This window comes from Lepidochelys olivacea (genome assembly GCF_965140295.1).
Source record: "Lepidochelys olivacea isolate rLepOli2 genome assembly, chromosome: 3".
Taxonomy (NCBI): Eukaryota; Metazoa; Chordata; order Testudines; family Cheloniidae; genus Lepidochelys; species Lepidochelys olivacea.
This window is the reverse complement of record NC_140413.1, coordinates 201,629,826-201,652,840: the sequence shown is the minus strand read 5'-3', so window position 1 is coordinate 201,652,840 and position 23,015 is coordinate 201,629,826. Positions and strand designations below refer to the sequence as shown.

Sequence of the window (23,015 nt, the reverse complement as noted above, 5' to 3'; positions counted from 1 at the left end):
CTTAGATTGACTTTCCCCTGTAGTGTAGACAAGGCCTAAGAGTCAGTTCTTATTTATTGTATTTACGTGATCTAAATTAATCCCATAGCCAACTGTTAAACTGAACCTGATAGGGCGTGAGCAGCCCGTCTCAGTACAGTCCATGTGCGCCTGGGATTTCCCCTGAAGATTGCATCACTGCCTCATTTAATCTTTTCATCTCAGTCATTAATGAATATAGACTTTGCCAGGGAAAGAAAAGCAGCTGCGGTAACTTTTCTTTCAGGGCAACATCTGCGGTTTGATGAGACCTCAGTGCAAGATATCAATTGTAATGCAATTATAAAGGTTAAGGAAGGGGCAAAATTCCCAGGAAAAATTTGGCAAACATTATACTAACAAATAAACTCATCAGGCTGCTTTATTGAGAGAGGACAGCACCATTCTGGATCATTGTGCCTGACTTTGTGGGTCTTAATTCCCACAAGGACATGTGCAAAATGGAATGAAAGCAACTAAATAAAATCTTACATGCAGAGGGAAAGATTGTGATCCTCTGTTAAAACAATTTGAGCAGAAACGAATTTGCAGCCTCTCAGTTAATCTACCGATCACGTGATGGAAAGTGATGGCCTTGAGGCACAATCCAGCCTGTTGTTGTTTAGCTGATCGGTTTTCAGAAAAATGCCACCGACACACACCCAAAACCCCAGAGTCGATGTTGTGCTTTTATATTAATACAGCATAAATCCTCTCATGCAAGGCTGTGGAATCTTTGGCATACTAAAGCTTGTGCATTGGACTCTCCATCAGCCTGTGAAGGCTGAAAATGTGGTTCAGTGGAAGGAGAGGTTTCTAAATCAACCTCAGGAGGCAGTAATAAAAAATAACAAGTTCTCCTGTGCTGCAGCAGGGAAAGCCAGTGTGCGTGTGTTTGGCCTATTCATATTTATACTACTGAGAAGTGGGAGGCAGCTAGGAATTAGTCACAAGTCTAAATCAGAGAGCAGCAGTGTGCCTTGGAAATGACTGAGTAAGTATCACAAGGCTGCGGGGTACTATTAAATATTCCTGTGGCTAATATAATTTTTTGCTCAGCTTGGAAATGCCAGATGCTTTCAATATTCGACTTATGTATGTATCTGGAAATCTACATTTTTAAACAGTCATCAACCTGGGGTCTAATGATCCAAAAGCAAAATTTATCCCCACAATTAATTGTGCTTCTGTATTTACACCTACAATTAATTGTGAGGGTGAGTGCTAGGAGGTAGCCATCCAATAACCAGATCACGTCCCCCCCAGTGAGACAGCTGGGCAGCTAAAGCCTGTCCCTTGCTCCTATAATCAACTGAGCTAAAATCGGAGGCTGTATTTCAGAGTGAGCTCCAGCGTGCTCAGGGGCCAGATTGTGAACTGCTCACTCACACTGATAAACAGCGACTCACATGTGCAGCGCCGCTGACTTTGATGGAGCTAAGCCGATTGACAGCAGCTGGAGATCTGACCTGGAATTTTTAGTACTTTGGAGCACTGCAGTGAGGTTTGAAATAACCAAAGTCAGAGCTGAAAAACTATTAGAATAAGGAAGGGGGGTTCTCAAACTTCTTAATAGTATAGGCCACACTTTAATACAAAGATTTTCTTGTGTGTTTTCTCCCTTCTAATATGTCTGTCTGTCATCTGTCTATGCGAACAAATGAAGATATAGAGAAACAGAATCCCTGGAGGTCTGACTGCTGAAGGAATAAGTGAGTTAGGCAGATCATCTGAAATGCACAAATAATGGTCAATTAATCCCTTATATCCTTACACCACTGTGTATCCTACATAGGCCCAATCCACAGCCCGATGAAATCCAGGGGAGTCTTTCCATTAATTTCAGTGGGTTTTGGATTAGGCCCTGTAAAAAGCTATTTCAGAAATGCTGGAGATATTTTTCTAGGGTTTTTTTTTTTTTGAAGGAGAGGGGCTCTTTGTCATTTCCCAAAGCCTCCCTGCAGCTTTAACGTGCACTTCTGATGTAAATTCCCTGAACGACCGTATGCCACTGGAGAATCAGGCATAGCAGAATCCAACTCCTTCTTGTCCCCCATCTTCCTTTCTCTTGACAGGCCCCCTCCCTCCCCGTATGCCAGTGGGAAGGGTCCCATGGCAGGAGGCAGCAGAACTGGTGGCTTAGCTGATCCACAGGCAGTGCAAAGTGACTTTCAGATGGGAGAACCCAGCCCTGGAGTCTTCTAACAGGAAAGACATTCAATGGGGCACGTTGGAATGTTCTGGAGAAGAGCCCCTTAGATCGCCCCGCTGTTCTTTGCTTTTCCACCGACACACATTCACCATCCTGGGAGAAACTAGTGGGCAGTACCAGGGATGTGCCCCTAGACTGTAGACAAAATCACATGCTTCTGTTTGGGCCTGCTTGGGGATGTGAACCTCCAGTGGATACATTTAGAAATGTTGACTTAAATGGGCTTCATCTCTTGGGCCCATTCTCTTCCTTGCATTGCACTCCATTACCACAAGATGGTGCACTGAGCCCTCACCGGCTAGGCTAGGTCTGTGCTGCCCCTGGGAGGTGTAACTCCCAGCTCAGGTAGATGTACACACTAGCTCTGATTGAGTGGGCACCTAACTATAGTAGTGTGGCGATAGCAGCATGGGTGGACTGGCAGCATGGGCGAGCCTACCACGCACAGTCCCATCTGAGATCCCAGGTCAGCGCTTGAGCCACCAGCCACGCTGTTTCGCTGCTATTGTAGTGTGCTCATTTCAGCAGAGCAACCACAGGTACATATCCCTGAGCTGGGGATTAGGCGTGCCCTTAATGCAGTGGGTCCCCGAACTTTTCATGTCGTGCCTCCCCTTACCCCTGCCCGCTCCTCCCTCCCCCTCCCCCCCGGAATCGTGGTAGAGCCCGGGGCTGGGAGCGGAGCCACAGCTGGGGGCTGAGGCTGGGGCGGATGGGGCCAGGGTCGAAAGCGGAGCCATGGCTGGGCTGCGGTTGGGGCCAGCAGCCAGGGCCATGGCCGGGTGCAGAGCCGTAGCTAGGCCAGGAGCCAGGGGCTGAGGCCAGGGCCTCAGCCAGGAGCGGAGCCACAACTGGCCGTGGCTAGGGGTGGAGCCGGAGCAGAGCTGGGGGCAGAGCGGGGCTGGGTGGTGCTTCCTCCCCACCCCCTGTGGGGCCTGGCCTGGGACCCACCACACCTCCCTGAACATTCCTCCCCACCCCCTGTGGGGCCTGGCCTGGGACCCACCACACCTCCCTGAACATTCCTCCCCACCCCCTGTGGGGCCTGGCCTGGGACCCACCACACCTCCCTGAACATTCCTCCCCACCCCCTGTGGGGCCTGGCCTGGGACCCACCACACCTCCCTGAACATTCCTCCACACCCCCCTATGGGGGCATGCCCCACAGTTTGGGGACCACTGTCCTAATGTCTAGACATGGACAGGCACTAAAATTGAGGAGCTCCTTCTCTTATCGTGGTTTATTTCAGCTACTATCTGATAGATAGATAGATAGATAATATGTCTGGGGAGGGAGGGAGGGATTGGCAGACAGATATTGAATTCAGTGGAGCTACTCTGATTTACTGCAGGTGAGGGTCTGTACCTCTAAATCAAAAGGTAGTAAAATATTCATTAGTAAAATATTCGTCTTCACCAAATATCACAAGGACTATGGGATCTTCCCTCCACCCCCGCCCTCTAAAAAACCTTCTTCAGCTGAAAATTATACTGTAAAAATAAGACCAATCATCCTGTTTTACAATGTCTATATTTTGTCAGTAGCCAATTTGAGTCTGATGCCTTAGTTAAAGAAGATTTGTTCTTTCGGCTAAAAATATATCAGGTCTCTGGTTAAAATATGTGCACATTTACCAGCAAGCAAAACTGAGGGGATAAATTAACTTGAAATTTTATGACCCCCTCCCCCGCCTTATCTATTTCTGTTGGTTATAATCTATCTGCATTTCTAATGCTCTCATCACTGCAGTATCTAGATGCCATATTCTTAAGTAAATGATTGACTTCTGTACACAATTAGACCAACACTCTCTTTCTCTCACTCATTTCTGCCAGTAGAATGGTGCTAGGCCATTCTGTACTGTAGTTTTCTTTTTAGGAGAAAAGCTTGAGCACAGAGATGAGTCTTGCATTGTGTCCTAAAAGTGATCTTATCTGTGGTGGTCGAAGGGACCGCCACAGTGGTCACTTCTGACATAACTGTTGTAGCAGAGGCCCTATGGAAAGGGGAAATAAGGGAGAGGGGTGGAGGCAGTCACAGCCGGGCTGAGGTCCACACAGCAAGGGTGGTAGTCACTGAGCGGGAGCTGGAGGAATCGCAAGAGCCAGGTCCTGTAAGCAAGAGTCAGGGTCAGGTTGAGGTCAGAGACCGGAGCTCAGAGATAGCACCAGCCTAGAAGCAGGAGCCAGGAATCAGGGCTGGAGTCGGAGGCTGGAGATCAAGGAAAGCCTGGCGTTATAGCAGGCCAAAGTCTGTGTGGTTTCCCAGGTAACTTGGCCAATCAGAGCGCTGCAGGGTATTCTCACTTTGGGCGCGATGGCCGGCACTTCCTGTGACACCTACTCTCCATATTGCTCCCTTGTTTGCTTCTCTGGCCTCTTGGTGGCACTGTGAGAACACCAGCCACCCCAGGCTCTGGAAACTTGGCTTCTAGTCCCCAGATCCTTACAGAAGATCTCTGAGATAGCCTAGGCCTAGCCCATAAAGAGATTTGGAGATTGGGGTCCCCATCTTGGAAGAGATCCAGATCTGGCTAGGAACCCAGCGAAGAGTCCCTAACATTGCTCTGTCTATCTCATTAAGGAATTTGGGATGTTGTCTATCGTATGGATGGTTTCAGTCACCGTCAAACCCCATGGAGGGCATCTTTCAATAGTGCAGCCTGGCTGTGCTGGAAGCATGGATCATTGCGGCTATGACTTCACCCAACAGGATAGAGAAATAAAAGGAATTTCTGGCTGCTGTTGCTTATTTAGATGTTCAGGGTCAGAAAACCCCTGAGGAGTCACACAGGTGACCATCCGAAGCAGATATCTGCAGTAAAGGGTGAGATTCTAGCTCAAGCCAATTCACCAAAATAGTTTCTCTTCCTAGTAACATCACCTCCATCTTCCCTAGAGTTAGACTGAGCCTAGATTCCTTTCTCCAGCTTCCAATTTCCCTCAGACACTGTGACAGCTGGGAATTAGCATTATGTCTGCTGGATGGGAGAAAAAATAGTTTCCTTGGGGTTGTCAGCATATTGACAGTGCATCTCGTGATCTCCCCAGCCAATTGAACATACATGCTGGGCAAGAGAGGTGAAAGGACTGGGCTTATTAATCACTTATTTCAACAAATACATGGTTATCAAGTTGTCACCGTGCCTCTGTGGGTCACAACGGAGAATACCAAATTCAGGACAAGCTGCTGGGGAAAAGGGCAGACACACTCCAAAGCCAGTGGTTATTCTTCCATGAAATATACCAAACCAGCAACAAAAATAAACCTCTGTCTCACCACACTGGCTAACAAGAAGTCAAAAATGCAGTCTCCTTAGGTATTCCAGTCCTGGATCACCACCAAAAACATTGAACTTAATGAGTGGTTATATAAAACCAATTTCATCAAACAAAAGGGTTCTTCTGATCCCAAAGGACCAGCCACATACCCAGGTCAATATATAACTTTGATCTTACCAAATAATCACACCATTGCCAATCCTCTAGTATCTAAAATCTAAATGTTTTTTTTATAAGAAAGAAAGAACGAAAGAAAGAAAGAACGAAAGATGAGAGTTAAAATTGGTTAACGGAATCAAATACATACAGTAATTGCAAAGTTCTTGGTTCAGGCTTATAGCAGAGATGGAATAAACTTCTGGCTTGTTAAGTCTCTGGTTGCTTCCAAATCATTGGAAGGTCCTCAGTTCCTTGGTTAGAATGCTCCCATTAGTATAAGTTCATAGTCCAGACGTTGGAGTAGGAAAGAGGCAAAATGGAGATGTTTCTAGGACCTTTTATAGCTTCTGTCAAGTGAAGGCAAACCCATTGTTCTCACTGTGGAAAATTACAGGTAATAAAATGGTGTTTGGAGTCACATGGGCAAGTCACATGTCCATGCATGATTCGTTTAGTCATAGCAGAAGCCATTACCCATATTCCAGTTAGAACATTCACAAGAAAGTTCATTAAGTGTAGATAGGCATCTTCCATTATGAGTTAAGTGTTCTTTGATGGGCCATTCAACTTGAATAGTTCCTTCACAATGTGCTGGTTAAACACCTTGTTGGTGTTTCCACATGAGCAAAGATTTGTTGCAGTTATATAACAATGGTAGCAACAATGCTCTACATGGTTATACTGTAATCAGATAATGTCACACATGTGATATCCAGAACATGCAAAGCCAGACTCTTAGAAGTGTCTATTTGTGCCATACTGCTGTGTGTAGTTTTCTAGCCCTTATCGTTGCAAAGAAAACATTGTAAATGTGAACCAAGTACAAGCCAATGCATTGTCGTCTTCCTGACTCCATAAAGAGTCTGAAACAATGTCTTGGAGAGGTGTGGTTTGCCATATTTATCTCAGTGAGCCTGAAATCTAAGACATGACCAATTAAATGTCAACATATTTAACCATCTCACTGCCAATCATTGTAGCACAAATATCTAGCTATTGTGCATATCACACAACCCCAAACTTCTTCCCATGCTTCCCTGTGTACCAAACCCCCCAGCCATCCCTCAGTCAGCTCCCAACAACACTGGATTCATCCTGACAGCTTCTCTCATGCAATTATGCATCATCAGGATTGAAAATGAAGGAACAGAACAAAATTAAGTGACTTTAATACCAAAATAAAGAACACAGAGCTACTGTACTGACTGTATTACTATGACATTACCCATGGTATAATCTGGACTGTTGAGCAGCTGTGTCCCCTCAGTTCTCCAACCTGTGGTGCCTTTTACACTGCTTTGCTGAGAGAGCAACCACTCCTGGTCTGCTCATGCCCTGCCTCCAACATGTAAATTACTCCCAGCTGTACTGTATGAACACTATGGCCAGCCACTCTTGAATTACACTACAGAGCAACACCAGCAAACTCGCAGTCCCAGACTTTCCCCAGAAATGTGTGTCTTCTTCAGCCCAGCCCTTTCCAGTGCAACACAAACTCATATAAAATCTGTCATTTTATCAATAGAAAATGATATGCACAAATCCTGTTATCTCAAACGGAGTTTGCCAAACACTTCAATCCAAGCACGCTGGTTTAGCTAAAACAATAAAACAAGCTTATTAACAACAGAAAGATGGATTTTAAGTGATGACAAGTAATGAGGCATAAAGGTCAGAACTGGTTACAAGAAAATAAAAGTAAATGCAACTAATACCTAACTTAACAAGCTAAGTGAATTCAAAGCAAAAGTCTCTCTCACCACATGTTCTTGCAGTCTGACTGGCTGAATTCTTTTCTGCCAGGATCCCTCCCTAGCCCAGTGATGATTCTTTTTGTCCTTCAAGTGTTGTTGTTGTCATGAGCAGAGATGAAGGGAGAGTTGGTTTGGAGTGTCTGTTCCCCATTCTTTATACTTTTTCCTCTTCTTTGAGAATCAACTCCGGCTGGGCTTTAGGAGACAGAAAGTCTGTGGGGACAGGAACCTCCAGCTATTTCTTTGCCAAGATGTAAATTTCTCGCTCGTGCCCTTTTACCTGCCAAAGAATGGTCGCTTAACCAGGTGATAGTCCATTTGATTTCATTGACACTTGGCTGAGGCATCAGTTTGCCTTTTGTCTCTGAGGAACTGGTTTGTGGTTGCGTCCCCAGATTTAAAATATGCCTTGGTAACATCACAGAGTAGAATCATAGAACTTTACATAAAATGTTGCCACACATATTTTACCTGGACAGTAATGATCAGCAAATGTTTTTCAAATGATACCTCACAGGTCATGCTTTGTACAAAAATTATCATAGTCCTGTAAAATGTGTGGACATAGGGATACAGACTGTCACAATTACTCATTTTCCTATTTAATTAATTAAAAACCTCACCTGTTAATTAATATGAAACTGCCACAGAATTTCCAGTTGGCCTCATCAAAGGATAATAGAACACAGAAACTGCAGTAATTAGGTCTAGCTTGCCACAGAGTTCAATGCAAACAAATGCTCTGGCCTCCCAGTAACATTGTTTGGTTTCTCCTTATATCAGTCCTACTGTTGTCTGATGTCATACAGAATCTTACTCTACTTTCATGCATGTCTTGGACCACGCTAAAAGATTTGGGGTCTGATTGGCCATTGCCTGGCATTTGGTATCACTGTGTACACTTGGCAAAGATAAAATGCTACCATTCTGCTCTGATAGCATTTTGCACCAACTTTGCACGGGCATGATGACTGTGCAAGGGTAGGACAATAGGGACTCAGGCCCCTGGTTTCCTTTGAACAACTGCTGATGTTTAATGTCCTTCTGCTGAAGCAGAATTTTCTTCTGACTCATCAGTTGCCAGTGGGCCTTCTCTTCTTGTTTTACAAAGATCCAGACCCTTAACCTGGGAGAGTAGAGTGACATCAGCAACTCTGGCTCTTAGGGCACTGGGCTCCAAGGCATCCAGACTGGCAGGATTAAGAGCAAAAGAATGAGTCAACTTTGTTGAGCTACTGCAGTTCTCTCGTGTTACGTTATATGATATGTATCCAAAGTGCTCTTGACTCAGAGACACTGTCCGAAACTCCTTTGGGGGACTGAGTAGTCATTGGCACCATTAATTTTGGGTATTATACAATTATCTTCTGGGATCGAATCAAGGATTTCGTTCTGCTCACATCTGAGAAATCTGCCTGAACAGGCTGTTGGGCGTAATCTACCTGCTCCTCTCCATTCCCTGACTTTCTTGTTGACTGCCACTGCTCATATCACACAGAGTGCATTGAACAGTGAAGATAGCATGGCGTAGCCCAACCAGTTATAAAAAGAGCATGGTCTGATGCTAACAGGTGCTGAGCCCTTTCTGGGCTGGGACAGGTCCCTCAGCACCTTACAGAATAGTCTCTTTCTGCTCAAGCTGCATGACATAAATGAAGATTGTCAGAGTCTTTGAGATGCACTGTCCTTCACATGGAACTGGCTCAGACTTGTACAGTGCACAGGTCCCTCACTGGCTGGAAACAATACCACTCTCTCATTCGTCTTCCTCAGCCGTTGTTTATATTCAGCTCTGTCATTTACTTTCATCTTCTCACAACCAGAAGAGATCCGCTGCATTATGCAAAAGAAATGTGATCCAAATGTTTTGCATAATGGTTAATAAAGATGTAAAGGACATGAGAATAGTTGGATTTGAGCACATCTCCTCAGTGCAGGAGCCAGCTAGGAGAACTAATATATGAATGCCAGAACATCAGCCATATGAACAGTTGTGTATAAAGGACTTGCTTGGGCCTGTCGGAGCACAGTCCCATGTTGGGGTGCAAAAGACAGATGCATTGCCCTAGTGAGCACCCCAGGAGATTTTATGTCTTCTGGAACTTCCAGAAATATGATGGAGCTTGGCTGCTGCTTCATATTCTGGCGGAATGCAGAGTTTGCTCCTGTTTGCACCCAGCCAGAGCTGGGTCACCTCCACTGACCAACATGGAGGTGGTCAGTCCCATGATCTTTGGAGCATCAGGCAGGTCCCTTTGAGGCCCTCTGAAGGAGGCAAGATCATGACTCTTGCCTCATGGACCACAGTCCTACCAGTGGCACCAGCCTTGCACCCACTGAGGGTAAGAACCACCCATTCATACTCACACACACACACACACTCATGACTATCCTGCGTATATTGCCAGCAGAATGTTGCCATCCAACAACTAGGGTGAAATCCTTGCCCCCTGACATCATAAGAACATAAGAATGGCCATACTGGGTCAGAACAAAGGTCCATCTAGCCCAGTATCCTGTCTTCTGACAGTGGCCAATGGCAGGTGCCCCAGAGGGAATGAACAGAACAGGTAATCATCAAGTGATCCATTCCCTGTCACCCACTCCCAGCTTCTGGCAAACAGAGGCTAGGGACACCATTCCTGCCCATCCTGGCTAATAGCCATTGATGGACCAATCCTTCAGGAACTTATCTAGTTCTTTTTTGAACCCTGTTATAGTCTTGGCCTTCACAACGTCCTCTGGCAAGAAGTTCCACAGGTTGATTGTGCGTTGTGTGAATAAATACTTCCTTTTGTTTGTTTTAAACCTGCTGCCTATTAATCTCATTTGGTGACCCCTAGTTCTTGTGTTATGAGAAGGAGTAAATAATAATACCTTATTTACTTTCTCCATACCCGTCATGATTTTATAGACCTCAATCATATCCCCGCTTAGTTGTCTCTTTTCCAAGCTGAAAAGTCCCAGCTTTATTAATCTCTCCAGTGACTTCCAGACTTGAACTCCCAGTGACTTCAATGTGGAATAGGTTTTATCCCTTGTTACTAGTGCTCTCTTTTAACAAGGTTTAGTGACTCAGTAGTAGAAGTGTGACTAAGCCGTGACTTCTCCTAGAGGAAATATAATCAGAAGGAGAGAAAGAGAATCTTCCTGAAGCCAGACATGTTTCTTTTTGTTTGCTCTAGCAATAAGGGGTAGGGATTTTCAAAAGCACCTATGTGATTTAGGAACACAAATCCCATAAGTCAAGGGGACTTATATTTCTACATCACTAAGGCACTTTTGAAAATCTCATCCTCTAGCTGAGGAAATTTCATTTGCTTCCAGGTTAAATTCTGAGTAAGGAAAGCAAACAAACTTTGTTCATTGGAAGGAAGGGTCAAGACATTTTCTTTAATCATCCATTTCTGGAGATAAACTGCATATATGGCCATTTGAATGCTCCACACCCTGTGGTGGTTCTTTTGTTTACCTTCCACCACTGTGGTAGGTCTGTCACTTTCAGCCCATGTTTCATTTGTGATATTGTTTTGTTTCTGGCAGAAAAAAATGAGTGGGTAAATAGTTGTGAAAAATGGCTGTGAAGAGGTAAAATGTTGAAAGGTTTATTTTCAAAAGTTTTTGATTAACTGGAAAATGTACAGAAAGCAAATCAATTCTGTGAGGCGAAAGAATGACAAAATGGCTGCCCTCAGCTTCCCTGTCTTCAGTATAGAAGCCAGCTAAAGAAAACTAGTATGTGAATTGCAGCACATCACCCACCTGTGCTGTTGTTTAATCCTTATAAAACATAAGTGTTGTCAGCCCACTGGCAGAACAACAATGAATCGCTTTGCCATGTGGGGGACATGGCTTTGGGCGTACAGTTTAGGTCCTATTGTTAAGCTCCGAGATGTCAAAAGCAGCTTTTTTTCAGCTGTCACTTCTATCCTCTTTCAGTGCCTGGGGGGAAAAGCCGTGGGATGTGTTACTCATTGGCCCCTCTATTTGCAGATCCCAGGAGCTAAGAGCATTTGTGTCAACAGTACTTGCATACTCCACAGCAACCATGCATTTATAAAATAGTGATCCGAGGTAGGTGATGATCCCTCTTATGTCCTGCATATCTCAGGTTTCAGCATCACGCTGGGTTTCAGTCCCAGATAATACTGAGTGATCATGGCGTATCATCTATTATATTTAGCTCCAAAGAAACCCTGGACAGGTCTAACTCCATGACAGGTTGCAGCAGCTTCATGATTTTGGAGACTTCTAGTGCCAATGGCATCCCTTTCTCCTCTGTCTTGCTCCCTGCAGAACCCAACATAAGAAGTCTCTCTTTCAGTGTGGGGAAGTATTTGTTGTTGTATATTATTTGTGTTCCCAGAGCACCGAGGAGCTCTTGTCATGGATCAGGACCCCGTTGTGCTAAGCGCTGTACAAACACAGAACAAAAAGATGGTCTATGCTGAAAAGTGCTTACAATCTAAGTCACAGATGGATACAGACAGTCAGGGAAGTATAAGGAAACATCAGCATGATAGAAAAGTGGCCGTGGTACCGGAGCAGCCTCACCATTGTCAATGTTTTGTAGGTACCGTGTTGTTCTTTCCCTTAGATTTTGGGAGAACTCTTGCGACGTTCTTACTAGTCCCACAATAGTGGGTGCTACATTTTCACCTAGGGCTACACATTTTTTTTATGGCTATATCAGATAGTTAAAGTGGTCCAACCCTCTACTGTGCATGTGGTTCTACCAGCAGAAAGGTGCATACTTGTATGAGAATCAGCTATACCAATGGAGGTGCATTTATACTGGTTTGAGTATGTCTACACTAGCATTGGACTACTTTAACTTTATCTGTTTTGATATAGTTATAGCATTAACTGTACAAAAACTGCATAGACACCAGCCCGTAGGAACACTGGTTTTGAATTATTTTTCCAACATTATTGGGTACGGTCTCATGACTCCATCTATTTATGCTTCAACAAACATCTTTGTTTTGGCCTTTGAAGAGTGCTCTTTCCAGTTAGATTTGTGCTCCCTTGTGCTCCTTTGGCAGTAACTGGGGGAAGGATGCAGCCTGGGGTCATATCACACCCCTGCTATTATTTAAAATGTCTATTACCGTAGCATCTAGATGCCTCAACTGAGATTAGGTCCACCTTGCGCTAGGTGCTGTACATAGTGAGAGATCGACCCTGAGCCAAGGAGTTTGCCAGCTAAACTAGATAGGACAGATTAAGGAGGCAAGAAAAGGAGTATTATTATCCCCCTGTTACAGAGGGGGTACTGAGGCACAAAGAGATTGAGGGATTTGCTCAAGGCCACACAGGAAGATTGTGGCCAGACTGGGAATTACACTCAGGTTTCCTGAATTCCTGTCTGCAAGATCATTCTTCCAATCTTTTCTAATATGATTCCTTTTCGAGACTTTCCTTGTAGTGGTTGTTACTCTTTACTATTTTCTAAGGCAGACTGGGATGAATTATCCACCTACTTTGTTGACCTGTGCAGATCCAGACTGGGTCCCAAGGGTTTACATTCGCACAAATTTGCAAAAATGTAGATGCTGAAGCTTTGAATTAAGCAGAAATGTATCCGTGGCAAACCCACTGTCTTTGGAATTGCTGGATAATGCCAATTTCCCTAAAAAAGGTTGCAGGATCCTAGACAATCCAGGCAATGAGCCTGGCACAGGTTTTACATAACACAGTTTTTACTCAAAATGTTGAATTCACATATCATATCTATTTATTTAAATATAATATCTAAACAGCCTGTCTGTTAATAATGCTTCATATCGATAGCGTAAATTTTTAGATAGGATTTTTCATTACAGAAGAGACTGGATAGGGTTTAAAGGTGCTTTCAGAGCAGTTAAAACACATGTAGGGCCTATCCGGTCCATGGTTTCGGTAGAGGCAATATTAACTGCTATAAGCACTCTATAAACCAAATGGATAGTGTTAGAGTAGCGTGATGGGGTGTACAAACCCCACACTGGGCATAAAGGGGTTAAAGGACAAAACGGGGCCCCGGTAGCTCTGCCCCTCCAGGCTTGCAATGCATGCTCCAGCTGGAGAGGAAACTTAAAAGGAAGCCGCTCAGCTCAGAGCAGGGGAGAAGACCGACCAACCAACCTATCTACTACCCTGAGGGCTCCTGAACAAGAACACTGAAGAAGCCTCCCTGTGAGGCTGAGCCCATTTGGCAACAAAGGTGTAACTGTTTTTTCTTTCCTTTTGTTCTCTTATATTGGACTGAGAGACTCTGGGGGAGATGGATGGTAGGAAGTGACCCAGGGAAACAGCTCTGGGGCACTATTGTGTCTTATAGGGCCCTGGGTTGGAGCTCAATGGAGTGGGAAGACCTGGCGCCCCTACCAACTGTCCTTGTTGCGGGAGGGTATAAATCTCTAGTAAGGGGTGGGAAAGGGATTTTGAAAACTCTGAGGCAAGGATAAGCCACAGACAAGAGATAGGATCTGGACTAAAGGCCCTTCCTGTTGGGAGGTGAGTGACTGGGTGCACTAACCACTATACCACCTGGCCCTCTGAGGACTCTACTACAAGTAGACAGATGACCTGGTGAAGAATTATAAACTGTGGGGGAGAATTACAAGAGCACCCACTAGATTTAATAGCACGTGTGCCATGGGAATGATGCTCCCACATAAAATCTGCCCCATTGGCATTAGTATATGAAATTGAATGTGGACAGATTACACCTCAAAAACATAAACCTCTCTGCATTCTCTGGCAGCAGCTGGCATCTGTTTTCAGGCATAAGGTTCTCAAGACACTATCTGAGCTGGAATTCAGATGGGCAGAGCTCTGAGGACAAGGAATGACAGGTCAACAAGGTGAAGCCGGGTGCAGCAGCATTATGCTTCCTTGACTCAATGGGGCCTCCTGGACACAAGAAAAGGTGGGTTGGGGAATGCTCGTTCTCAGCAGCATGTGGAGGTACTGGAGTCCAAAGGACTATTCTCAACAGTTTCACATTCCTGAATCTCAAAACAGTCTTTCTTTGCAAGGGGTTGGTAGACAGTCTCTGGGCTAGATTTCAGCCCCCAGCTTATGCCAGCTTCTGTTAGTATAACCCAGCACTCACAGTAGAAAGGCAGCCTTGAGAGGGATGGCAGTGGTACAAAGCATTCCCCACCTGCCAGCCAGCAGAGCTCCAAATGTGGGCAGTGCTAGCTGAAGAGGAGACAATAATTGCATAGCAGGTAGGTGGATGTGCTAATTCTGCATGTCACTAGAGCAGCTCCCCCCCTCCTCCAGATGGGGCTCCTGTGAAGCAATGTACAGTGGCCTCTTTCCAAGGATAGAAACCCCTCATATGCAGCTATGTGTTATGCAGACACATAACTCAGAACCAGAGTGGGAGAGGAAAAGATCCCTCTGGTTTATAGTTTCAGTTCTCTACAGTTTCTCTTTCTTATCTGGTATTCTTCAATCAGCCTGTGTGTCGCCGCCCTCTGTGACTGAGTGCAGGGAGCAAACGGGTGCCCCTGCACTCTGATCACTCAGGCGTTAATGACCTGACAGAGGCCATTAGACAACCAGGCTGGATGGATGGATGAGATAAGGAGCCAATTAGCTCATCAGCCCAAGGGAGATAAAGAGGCAGGAAGTCCCAAAATGGGAGAGAAGGGTTTAGGGCTAGTTAAGCCCAGTAACACAGAGGCCTCTTGGAAGGGAGATATCTGTTCCCCTCAGGTTTTGGGGGAGAGGGCCAAAAAGCACGGTTGGTGCTGTAAATAGACTGTTGCATGGAGGTTGTTGTGGAAATGGTGGAGGGAATTTAAAATAAAAGGATATGGTGAAGGTACAACCATAGGAGTCTGTGTAATTTCTGTGGGGAGAAGGCAGGAGGCAAGCCATGCTCCATGACATGCTGAGGCTTGTCAGCTGGACTGCCCCAGTGGTGGCAATTGAGAGACACACAGGGGAGGCCTCAGGGATTATTGGGTGTCCAGACGATGGAGCAGACTCCGCAGCGGTTGGTGGGCCAGCAGAAGAAGCTGCAACAGAGCATGCAATCTTTCCAACAGTCACACCAGCTGGAGAGAAAATCCCTGCTGGCCTGGCAAGCAGCGCCATAGAGGAGCTTACAGGAATTTATCAGGGAGCAAGGACAAGTGCAGCAGTTACTCCTGGTGAGTCCCAGTATGGGGAATAGAAACCGGACCCCTGTGTAAAATGGGCCTGCTGATGACCCCAAAGCTTTTCTAGTGACATTTGAGAGGGTAGCAATGGGAGCTGGCTGAGACAGAGGAATGTGGGCCCTCTGATTTGAACACTGTTTTTGTGGCGGTTCTATTCTTGGCTTCTCCATTGACTTGCTCTGCAACTTTGGTCAAGTCATGCAGTCTCTTTGTGCTTCAGTTTTCCCCTCTGTAAAATAGGGATAATAATGCTTACCCCACCTTTGCAAGGCTCTTCGAACTCTACAGAAGAAAAGTCTCTATATAAAGTATTGTTATTGGCAGTCTCCTATATATATATGTTCTTCGTGGAGAATATGCCAATGCAGTCATCCTCTGGCTAAGGATATCCAGGGGAAAAATAGATCTGCACTTTAACACAGTGAGAGTGCTTGAAAAGAAACAGTTGCTTTATTGCGATGTTGACTTTGCCATGGTAAACTGCTGCATTTTCATTTTTCTATATTTATTGTGTTGAAGAGTTTACATCCCAGTAAAGTAAATATTTCCTTTTAAAGGTCACCCATTGTATTTCTCCCTCTTTAGGGACATATGACGGTTCACTTAGAGCTTCAGAATAACTCCACATAGATAAAACATTCTAGCTACCTGATTCTTTATTACATCTGAACTTTACCTGTAATATAATAAATGCAGCGTTCAAACTGAAGTAGACAATGTGTTCTCCTCAGTGAGTTTCTTTATTACTTTCTCTTTAACCCTCAGTTTCCTACTGTTCTTCTGTATTGGAAATACAGCATCTGGTATCAGTGGGCAAAATATTAATCTAAATTGTAGGAAAATAATTGCTTCCATAAATCAAATCTGCAGTGTCTAGTGAAGCTGAAGGGATTTTACCTCACATCAGTGTTTATTTTAGCTTAAACTGGGTTAAGCACCCGACTCCCTTTGAATTTCAGTGGGTGTTGGGTATCTAACTAAAGAATCCCATCCCCAATGTATACTATCCCCCGTGCTTAAGGAAGATTATTGCAAAGATATGGGCAGTAACCAGTATCAACTGCAAAATCTACCCACTTTCAGCCTGCATCTAGACAAATTATGCAGTTTACCATACTGTGTGCCTATGAGTAACTTGTATTGATTCCTGGGCATGGTTTTCTATAAATGAAGTTGAATCAGCACCGCAGTAGGGCACTCATGTTTATGACTAAAACATGATGTAAAATAGCTTGCCTTTAAGAGGGCTTTGTGGTGTTTCTCACTCCATTCTAAGTGCTTTACCAAAAAAAAAAAACAGTTTCAATCAACTTGTCAAGTTTAATCATTTGCTACAAAACACCTCTGCAGTTATAACCTCTGACATTTTCTAGGCTGATGTAAAATGGGATGAATCTATCCCTAAATGTAAACATGGTGGGATATATTAATCAGAAACTATAATTCTAAGGGTAAGTCACAAGGGCTCCATATCTTTCTACTTCTCATCACCGTCCAAACTTACTGCTCATTCGTGATCATTAAGTGCTGTAATCAAGAGCCAGGTTGTGGGGAGAGATGTCTACTGCAGAACTAATTTACTTGTGCAATGTTTAGAAACTATGGTGATTCATAAATACTATCATTTTTTTATTAATTGCACAAGAACTCAGCTTAGCATTAGTCTGCGCAGGCTTCATTTACCACCTAGTTTACACTGCGTATGCTCAGAGGTTTAAAACCAAACCCTTATTAGCATTGCATCGTCTTATTTATCTAGCATCTCCCATGCTAGGAACACAATGTCAATAGCAATGTAGCACTGGAACGTATCTCGATAGGTCATCTAGTCCAGTCCCCCCATGCTGAGACAGGACTAAGTATTACCTAGACCATCCCTTATCCCCTTACTATTTAGACTATCCATACACCAAATAGGTAGAAAGCAGATTCTAGTTTCTTCTTCACCCACTCATATGAACGTTCAAATCATATCACTTCCTAGGCTGTGTCTAAATTAACTTTTCCCCTCCCCTAAAATTCACTTGTGCAACTCCACCAATGCTAGTGTAGACCAAGATGCAGGCAGCTGCGAGTATTTTAAGCACTGGGTCACTTAAGAGCAGGTATAGACAACATGGTGGCTAGAATTCCCAGCTCCTTGTCTCCACTAGTGCTCCCCCCATGGCTAACACTGTTAGTAATGATGAGAAACTCTAGAGTAGGAACCCTAGGGTAAGCAAGGCTCTGAAATCCAGTGCCCTCCACTGAAATAGCACAAGAGCCCACTGATGTTCACATGTCATGGGGTAATGATTCTCCAAAGCTGATTGGCAGCAAGCCAGCTGGAGACAAGCCACAAAGAGCTGTAAAGAACAGTGCATGTCTTGAAAGTAATACACATTGAGGGTGCACTGCCCTTACTCAGGAGGGGAGGCTCTCCCTGCATTACCTAGCTTCTTGCGATGACAGGGTGAGGTATTTGAAAATGCTGAAACAAACCATGGGGCAGATAGTCAGCTAATGTAAATGGACATAGCCCCACTGAAATCAATGGAACTAGGGCTGATGGGAAGTGTGGGGAGGGGAGGAGAAGGAGTGGAGTACAGTTCTACTAAGGGACCCCAAAACATCTGTGTAAATAAAGTAAAAGGGGAGGGGTGGGGCCCCAGGACCATAACATACCACGGCCCCAAATTTTTCTCACCAGGCATGGAACCAAGCCAGCTTATACCAGTTGAGGACCTGCCCCCAAGTTTGTAAAGAATATCACACACCTGTTTAGCAGCTGAGTAAATCAGGCAGGGAAAATAAGGAGGGGCTGTAAGTGAGAACTGGTTCTTCCCCAAGGTCCCCTATTGCATCAACCCTTACTGAGCCCCCCCAACCCCCCCTCCCCGCCCACAATGGAGAGAGAAGCTTCCAGTCCATGTTCAGATCATGACTAGGGCCAACAGGCCAGTTAGAGAATCCCTATTCCGAGCCCTCTGTGGCACTGAAAATCCCAGAAACGCTTTCTGGCTTTTGTACCCCTGATTGTTCTACAGGCCTGATCTCATGGCCCATTGACTTCAGTGGCTTTAGGTCCGATCTTTAGTGTCAAGTAGAGCTTGTTGGGAAATTTCTGACGGAACAGTGTCAGAAATTTCATCACAATCTAAACGTTTAGCAGGAACCTTGGTTTCAATGAAACTGTCTATGGAAAGAGTAAAAAAATGAATCATTCTAACTTTCTCATTTCATTCCTGTAATGCTGAAACTTTTCATTTTGACTGTCATTTTGATTCATTTAGACTTTTTTACATCATATAATACAGTATTAAAATTAATATTTTATATTTGTACATACTGAATATCTATAGCATTTAATATTTTACATTATATTACAGTGTTTCCATATGATGTGTTTGCCATTTCGAAACACAACATATTCAATGGTTCTGAATTGGAATGTTCATTCCATGGACAATTTCAAAATTTTGGCGGCTTGTTCTGATTTGGGACAAACAAATTTTGACATATTGGAATTTCCCATGAATGGAAATTCTGTTCTCTGATCAGCTTTAGTGCCAAGCCAAACAGTGAGCTGTGCCCCAGGTACCTGGTGAGGAAGGAGTCAAGGAGCAGGTCTACGCTACAGCTGGGATCGATGCTCTGAGATTGATCTGCTGGCAGTCGATTTAGTGGGTCTAAAGACTTGCCAAATCAACTGCAGATTGCTCTCCAGTTGACCCCTGTACTCTACCCTCGACAAGAAGGGTAAGGTAAGTCGATGGGAGATTTTCTCCCGTCAACCCCCGGTGGTGTATACCCCGTGGTAATTCGACCTAAGGTGCGTCAACTCCAGTCATGTTATTCATATAGCTGGAGTTGCGTAGCATAGGTCAACTTACCGCGGTCGTGTAGACATAGCCAAGAAGTCCTCCACTTGGGCTGCAGAGCAGCTGTTTTATGGAGGATCTTCAACCTCCCCTGACCACTTGCCTATCTGCCTCGCTCCCACATAACCCCTGCATGTGGCTGTTCAGGGAGTGACTCCTCATGGCACTGCACTCTAGGCACATAGCCCATCCAAATCACAGTGGTTCTGCCTCCAGGAGAACCCATGTGGGCCTGGGCTGCATTGGCCCCTACAAGAACAATAGGATTTCTTCAGTCACTCTCACAGTGTTCTTCTTTGGAAACAGAAGGATCCCTGATGTGTCTCTGCCATGGAGCTCCTAATCCCTGGAGTGCTCCCTATTTTTGGGGTGAAACCTGTTTACTGCTGACAGCGAGCATCCCAAAAGTGTCTGATGTCAAACTGAATATTCACCATGCCATTAAGCCAGGCATTTGCATCAGCTGAGCCCACAGACACATTTCTTGCCATTGAGCCTTAATGCCGGTGTGAATTGCCCAGCCATCCAACACACCAGGTAGAACTGCCTACCCCAGCTGCTACTCCAGGGTATGTTGGGAACTTCTAAATTTGATGTGAGCCATCACAGGATGTTAGCCTCCCTCAGACAGGGGTGTTGTGATGTATTCAGTGTTTGAGACTGATGTAAACAGAATGCTGTGCCAGTTGCTTGGGGGCTGGCTTTTCAGTCTCCTCTTTGAGATGGATTTCTTCCTGCTTTAGACTGAAAAGAAGCAAGACAACCTCAAGTGAGAGCACAGCTAATGTAAAAGCATGAAGGTCATACATTTCCCTCCTTATATAACAACAAGCTTTTGTAGAAGCTGCAGAGGATACGTAAGCAGCTGTCTGATTTTCTTACATATTCGTAAGCAGATAGAGCTTGATTCAGCAGCAAATATCCTTTGCCGCCTGATCCCTGGAAGGCTATGGCTCCTCGCTCGGTGGAAGTTGATTTATGCAGAGGAAAGGTCATCCCATTACAGAAGAGTTGCTGGGAAAGAAAGTGAGGGGGGGAGGGGGGTAAGGACTAGATAGATGAATATGAAAGGACGTCTAATCCAAACCAGAGTTTAACTCACTGCCATATATTGGCTGATTGCTACTTAGACAGTTTTGGGGGTTGGTTTGTTGCATTCTGCTGAAATGGGAGCCAACAGCTGGGTCAGCATCTAGCCAATGGCCTTTTGTTTGGCTTTAATTAATCGGCATGTGTTAGCAAAGCAAACACCAGTGTTGCCCTCCATGGGGCACTGCTATTGTTGTGCAGAGTTCCTTCCTCCCAATGCTAATCCGTACACCTGCCTGGCTGTTGTCAGAAGCAAATGCTGCACTTGATGCAGAGGAAGTGGTGTGGTTCTTCTGAGTGGGGGTCAGCAGGCAGGGAAGCCCCCAGGGGAGGCTTCTGTGTCCCCATGTGCACTACAGGGGCTCAGTCTGTGTGAGCTTAGAGGAGTTTGTGCTGGGGGACCTATCCATGTCTCTGTGAATCAAGCAGGCACACTTCCTCTTCTCAGCAGCTTAAAAGGTGCATTTCTAGCACAGGCTCATGGCCTGGGAAGGGGGTGAGCATCCCATCTGCTCCTGTGCTCCCTGTTTGCAGACCCTGTGATCTGGGGCCTTATGGTCCACTTCTGCCATCCTTAATCTGTGCTCCTACTGGCTTCAGTGAGAGTATCGTCTGAGCGAGGACTGAGCCCGCCTTAAATACATAATAGCTAGTTTTTATAGACAGATGCTATAGTTTATTTGCTGTCAACTCCTAGGGCCAAAGGCTGCCCTGACTCGTCTTTTCCATTAGAGTGGCACAAGGTGTAAAGCCAGTACAGAATATTAGGACCCATTAGGAAAGGAATAGATAATATATAAATCCATGGTACACCCACATCTTGAATACTGTGTGCAGCTATGGTCACCAAATCTCAAAAAAGATGTATTGGAATTGGAAAAAGAACAGAGACAGGCAACAAAAAAGGTGAGGGGGATGGAACAGCTTCCATGTGAGGAGAGATTAAAAAGATAGGGACTGTTCATCTTAGAAAAGAGACGACTGAGGCGAGGTATGATAGAGGTCTATAAAATCGTTCATGGTGTGGAGAAAGTGAATTTACCCCTTCACATAACATAAGAACCAGGGGTCACCCAATTAAATTAATAGGCAGCAGGTTGAAAACAAACATAAGGAAGTACTTCGTCACACAACACACAGTCAATTTATGGCACTCATTGCCAGGGGACGTTGTGTAGGCCAAAAGAAGAATGGAGTTCAAAAAATAATTAGGTAAGTTCCTGGAGGATAGGTCCATCAATGGCTATTAGCCAAGACGGTAAGGGATGCAACCCCATGCTCTGGGTGTCCCTAAACTTCTGATTGCTGGAAGCTGGGACTAGATGATGGGATGGATCACTCAATAAATTGCTCTGTTCTGTTCACTTCTTCTGAAGCTTCGGGCACTGGCCATTGGATACTGGTCTAGATGGACTATTGGTCTGACCCAGTATGGCCATCCTTATGTTATGTTATTATGTAATTGAATGAAATGGCCAGTGCTTCATAGCAGTTATTCGCAGCCCTCTGCCTCTCCTTCCAGCTGGATTAGTGCTTCCTCTAAGCGACAAACCCTCGCTGAGCACTAATTTTCAACGCGTCATGCTTCAATCAGGCAGAGAAATAAAACAGTGATGATGTTCTACAGACTTCAGAGGTGATGGATGGCCCCACTTTTCCTTTTCAAGTCAGCAATAGAAGCCGCGTTGTGTCTTTTGGTTTATAATAAAAGCTAATATCTTCCTAAACTAGATTCAATGGATGGGGGTCTGATCTCAGGTACAGGTGAGTTCAGTGGATTTACTCTGGATTTAGACAAGAGTAATCAAGATCAGAATCTGGCCCCTCTAGACGCAATGATAGAAAAGGCGAGCTGGGTGATATAGTACAACCCCCTGCCAGGCCTTTAAAAATTCATCCAGTGTAGTTTTGACTGGCTCAGGTTTCTGAGATGGAGTTTCTGGGCCAAATCCTCAGCTGGTGAAAATCAATCAGGCTCCATTATCTGCAAGCTACTATGGCACGACACAGATTTACAGCTTAACTAAGGATCTGGCTCTCTGTCAGATACTCCTTCCCTGTCCTAAAAGGCAAATAAAGGCAAATATACCTAGGGCAGGTCTACACTACAGCATGAGTCGATATAATTTACTTCGCTCCTAGGTGTGAAAAAGTCTCCCCTCCCCCCATGAGCTATGCAAGTTTCACGCTGTCCACACCGGCACTATATTGGTGAGAGACGCTCTTCCGCCGACATAGCATCCGCTTCTCACCGAGGTGGAGTAATTATGCTGACCGGAGTGCTCTCTTCTGTCAGAGCTGAACCCTTTCAACTTCAGAGAAGTTTGAATGCAGCTCAAGCCCATGTCTACTTACAAGTCGTCCCTTCTGATTCTGCATTTTATAAGGGTTTGGTGCTTAATGGCAGTTGAAGCGTGCCAGGTAGAAAATACAAATGAATTAATTTCTCTGTAGGGAAGGCAGCGAGGATCCATCCTTGCTC

General features: G+C 44.9%; 1 protein-coding gene across 2 annotated transcripts in view; it reads left to right on the top strand.

The window, feature by feature from the left end:
- The window catches only part of SNAP25 (synaptosome associated protein 25), a 92,534-nt gene that overhangs the window by 32,259 nt on the left and 37,260 nt on the right, over positions 1–23,015 (top strand). The window lies entirely within an intron of this gene.